Source organism: Canis lupus, chromosome 37 (assembly GCF_048164855.1).
Source record: "Canis lupus baileyi chromosome 37, mCanLup2.hap1, whole genome shotgun sequence".
Lineage (NCBI taxonomy): Eukaryota > Metazoa > Chordata > Mammalia > Carnivora > Canidae > Canis > Canis lupus.
This window is the reverse complement of record NC_132874.1, coordinates 1,005,053-1,010,927: the sequence shown is the minus strand read 5'-3', so window position 1 is coordinate 1,010,927 and position 5,875 is coordinate 1,005,053.

The window sequence follows — 5,875 nt, the reverse complement described above, 5'->3', positions numbered from 1 at the left end:
CCTCCCAGGGACAGCAGTTCCGGCCGCGTTCGCTCTAGCAAGCTCGGAGGCCTCGCGCCTCTGTGATCGCCTCTGAGTCTCCTCCCCAGGTGGAGTGAGGGCCTGGGTGGCACGGAGCCCCCCAGGCGGGCAAATGTAGTAACGGCCGACTTAGTGTTTTGCACACGTTAACTCATTCATTCGTTTTTTTTTAATTTTTTTAATTTTTTATTTTTTATTTATTATTTTTTTTAAACTCATTCATTCTAAATAGCAACCCTGTAAGTTAGGTACAGTAATCCCCATTTAACAGAAGAGGAAACTGACCCGCATTACTTGCTTGTAGGCCCTATCAATAATTCCTATTTTCTTTAGGATTTTATAGAATGTTTCCAATTCAAATACAAAAACATAGAGTACAGGGATCCCTGGGTGGTGCAGCGGTTTAGCGCCTGCCTTTGGCCCAGGGCGCGATCCTGGAGACTCGGGATCGAATCCCACGTCGGGCTCCCGGTGCATGGAGCCTGCTTCTCCCTCTGCCTGTGTCTCTGCCTCTCTCTCTCTCTGTGTGACTATCATAAATAAAAATTAAAACAAACAAACAAACATAGAGTACTTAATTTGAATGAATTCTTTCTTTTTATAGTTATGTTATAAACTTGGTATACAGTTAGGATAAGTTCTTTCTGTTTGTTTTTCTGTTTCAGGGTTTATTTTCCTTTCATCCCTTTTCATTTCCTTTCCGAACATGCAAAACACTTAATTCAAAATCTAAATGATATAAAAGGATATAACCAAAGTTTTGCCTCTATCCCTAACTCCTTTACTCCATATACAGTGGACCCTTTAATAAGATGGGTTTGAACTGTGTGCATTCACTTATACACAGATTTTTTCAATAAATACAATAGAGTTCTATAAATGTATTTTCTTAATGATTTTTCTCAGTTTACTGTACTATAAGAATACAGTATATTATACATATAACATACAAAGTGTGTGTGAATCTAATTATGTTATCATAAGACTTCAGTCAATAGTAGGCTACTAGTAGTTAAATTTTGAGGGAGTCAATATGTGCGTTTTTTATTGCATTGGGGTCAGTTCTCCAACCCCTGCATTGTTCAAGGGTCAACTGTATACACCCCATTTCCAGTAGTTTTAACTTATCCTGTCTTTCCCTCCTCTTTCCCTTCTTCTCTACTCTCCCTTACAAAGATAAGCACTTACCTTCTTTCTGTCTATAAACTATCATATTGTTTTGTACCTTGCTTTATCACTTACTAAAATAACCTGGAAATTATCTGTTCAATGAAATATCCGTCTTTGATTTTTTTTTTTACAGTGTCATAGTACTCCATCATGTAACTGTACCATAATTTTTCCAGCCAGTCTGTGAGGGATGGGTATTTGGATTGTTTCCAACATTTTTTTTAATTCCTTTTTTAAAAATTTATTTATGATAGTCACACAGAGAGAGAGAGAGAGAGAGAGGCAGAGACATAGGCAGAGGGAGAAATAGGCTCCATGCACTGGAAGCCCGACGTGGGATTCGATTCCGGGTCTCCAGGATCTTTTCTTTTTTTTTTTAATTTTTAAATTTATTTATGATAGTCACACAGAGAGAGAGAGAGAGAGAGAGAGAGGCAGAGACACAGGCAGAGGGAGAAGCAGGCTCCATGCACCGGGAGCCCAACGTGGGATTCAATCCCGGGTCTCCAGGATCGCGCCCTGGGCCAAAGGCAGGCGCCAAACCGCTGCACCACCCAGGGATCCCCTCCAACATTTTGTTTTAATAAATAATGCTTAAGTGAACAACGAAGAAAGAGGAGAGAGGAGAGAGAAAGGGAAGTATCTTTGTAAACATATTATTTTGCACTCTCAACAGCAAAGTGTGAGAGTGCCTGTTTTCACATAACCTCCCCAACTGTATGTTTTCAAACTTTTGAATTTTATCAATATAGAGGTCATTAAGTATTTATTTTTTTAAAAAGATTTATTTATTCATGATAGACATAGAGAGAGAGGCAGAGACACAGGAGGAGGGAGAAGCAGGCTCTATGCCAGGAACCGGATGTGGGACTCGATGTGGGACTCCATCCCGGGGCTCCAGGATCGCACCCTGGGCCAAAGGCAGGCGCTAAAGGGCTGAGCCACCAAGGGATCCCTCATTAAGTATTTCTTAAGCAACCACAACTCCCATGCTGAAATCCCTGTTAAAAATGGATTCATAGGGTACTCCAAAAACTATAAAACATTAATGGAAGAAATTGAAGATACCCACGCTCATGAATTGGAAAAACCTATATTGTTAAAATGTCCATACTACCCAAAGCAATCTATTGATTTAATGCAATCTCTGTCAAAATACCAACAATATTTTTCATCGAACTAGAACAAATAATACTAAAATTTTTATGGAACCACAAAAGACCTTGAATAGCCAAAGCAATCTTGAAAAAGAACAAAGATGAAGGTATCATAATCCATGATTTCAAGGTATACTACAAACTTCTAGTAATCAAAACAGTATTGTACTGGCATAAAATTAAACCTATAGATCAATGGAACAGAAAGGAAAACCCAGAAATAAACCCACACATATGTGATCAATTAATCTTTGACAAAAATATACAACAGGGAAAAGACAATGTCTTCAATGAATGGTGCTGGGAAAACTGTACAGCTGCATGCAAAGGAATGAAACTGGACCACTTTCTTACACCATACACAAAAATAAACTAATGGATTAAAGACCTAAATGTGAGACCTGATACTGTAAAACTCCTAGGAGAAAACATAGGCAGTAATTTCATGACATTGACCCAGCAACATTTTTCTAGATACATATCCTCAGGCAAGGGAAACAAAAGCAAAATTAAACTATTAAGGCTACACCAAAATAAACAACTTTTGCACAGCAAAGAAAAATATCGATCAAATAGCAAGGCAAAATACTGAATGAGATTGGGAAAAGATATTTTCAAGTGACATATTCAATAAGGAGTTAATATCCAAAATATAGAATTTATACAACTCAGCACCAAAGAGCCCCAAATAATCCAATTAAAAAATGGGCAGAAGACACAAATAGACATTTTTCCACAGAAGACATACAGATCACCAACAGACACACAAAAAGATGCTCAACATTACTAATCATCAGGAAAATGCAAATCAAAACCACAATATCACTTCACACTTGTCAGAATGGCCAAGACCAAGAAGACAAGAAATAACAAGTGTTGGCAACGTGGTCTCCATGCACAGTCAGAGGGAATGTAAAATTGGTGTCACCACCTTTGAAAAAATTGTATGGAAGTTCCTCAAAAAATTAATAGAGTTACCTTATGATCCAGTAAATGCACTATTGGATATCTGCCCAAAGAAAACAAAAACATTGATTTAAAAAGATATATGTACCCTATGTTTATTGCAGCATTATTTACTATAACCAAGATATGGAAGCAACCTAGTATCCATCCATGGATATAAGAAAAAATGGATTCACAATGCCATATGTTAGCAAGGATTATGGAGCAATGAGAACTTTCATATGCTGTTGATGAGAGTGTACATTAGTATTATTATTTGGGGGAAACTTTTGGGCATACCCACTAAAGCTGAACACATGCATAGTCCATGACCCAGGAATTTCACTTTCAGAGATAGCCACCAGAAATGAATATATATTTGCATCTAAAGGCATGACTGAGCAGCATTTTAACAGCTTTAAAATCGAAACAACCCAAACATCCATTAACAGCAGAATACATACAAAAGTTTAAGTTTATTCATACAATAGAATACTATGCAACAATAAAAAGGAATGAACTATAAGCCACAGCGATAATTTTCACAAAAATAATAGTGAAAGAAGGCAAACACAAAAAGATACATATTTCATGACTCTGTTTACATAAAGTTCAAACAGGGAAAGCTAATATCTGGTGTTAGAAGTCATAACAGGAAGGGGGGATGGAGCACAAGTGGGTCTTCTGGGGAACTGGTAATGTTCTCTTTCTTGACTTTGGTGGTGGCTATGTGGGTAGTTTCATTTTATGAATTTCATTTACCTGTACACTTATATTTTCAAATATAGGTATATGTCAATAAAAAGGCTTTGTGTGTGTTTTTTATTTTAATTTTATTTTTAAAAAGATTTTATTTACCTATTCACAGAGAAGGGCAGAGACATAGGCAGAGGCAGAAGCAGGCTCCCTGCGGGGAGGCTGATATGGGACTTCATCTCAGGATCATGCCCTGAGTCAAAGGCAAATGCTCAACCACTGAGCCACCCAGGTCCCCCTGTGGGTGTTTTAAATTCAAACCGTTTTACAGTTGAAGAAATCAACGTTCAGAGAAGTGAAGTATGTTGCTGAGGTCAGCACAGCTAGGACTTAAATCCAGGTTTCCTGATAAGGTAGCTTCCTTGACTCTGAAAAATCCTTTAGCTAGTAATCTTTGCATATGGGTCTTAAAGGGGCCATTACTTTTGTTGCAAGTTTAACACGGTGTCCATTAGGCAAAAATACAATTGTTAGTAATACTTAGATACATATATATGATAATATTCATACTCAGTTATTCCACAAATGCTTCCCAAGTAGAGGTGGAGATATATAAAGTCTAAAATGACCTAAAATTATTATACCAGCTGTAAGGTGATTATATAGAAATATGGAATGTTTTCTTTAAATAGGGGTTATGGATAGAACAGTTCAGAAAAATTTGAAACACATTATCTAAAATTATGTTCTCTCTCTCTCTCTATATATATATATTTGTTAGATATATATCTATATATAGATATATTTGTTTACTATATGTAAACAAATGAATATATAAATAAATAAATGTGTAAACAAATGAATAAATAAATAAATATATATCTCCAAATAGTGTAAATACATGAAAATAATTCTCAAATTAGGGAGGTAGGAATCTAGAGGAATTTTTTTTATTTAAAAATATCCTTTATTGGGGTGCCTGGTGGCTCAGTTAGTTAAGCATCTGCCTTGGGCCCAGGTCATGATCTCAAGGTCCTGGGATCGAGTCCCCTTCAGGCTCCCTGCTCAGCAGGGAGTCTGCTTGTTTCTCCCTCTGCCTCCAACGCACTCATGTTCAATCTCTCTCTCTCAAATTAAAAAAAAAAAAAAAAAAAAAAACCTTAAAAAATATATCCTTTATTACTAAGTTAAAATGGATTTGGGCTGTATTTTTCCCCAAATCTTTTTAATAACATTAAAAGAAGCCTGGTAGGGACGCCTGGGTGGCTCAGTGGTATCAGCGGTAGAGTCTCTGCCTTTGGCTCAGGATGCCTTTGGCCCAGGATGTGATCCTGGAGTCCCAGGATCGAGTCTCACGTCGGGCTTCCTGCAGGGAGCCTGCTTCTCCCTCTGCCTATGTCTCTGTCTCTCATGAATAAATAAATAAAATCTTTTAAAAAATAAAAAAATAAAAGAAGCCTGGCAAGTTTAAAGAATCTCCAATTCATGAGCTTTACCTATTCCCACTCCCTGCTTCCCACTTTTCTTTCTCCTTGCTCTATTCTATTTTTTTTTTTTTAAGATTTTATTTATTTATTCAGAGAGACACAATGAGAGAGACGGAGACATAGGCAGAAAAAGAAGCAGGCTCCATGCAGCAGGCTCTGTGCAGGGAGCCTGATGTGGGACTCCATCTCGGGACTCTAAGATCATGCTCTGGGCTGGAGGCAGGCGCTCAACCGCTGAGCCACCCAGGGGTCCCTCCTAGCTCTATTCTCCTAATCTCTCTTTTTTTTAATCCTAATCTCTTAATATCCATCCACCACTGTATCTCCTAGTTCTAATTTTGTGCCTTGCACCCTTTATCATTCATTCATGCATTCATGTGTAAATCAGTCTTTTAGTAC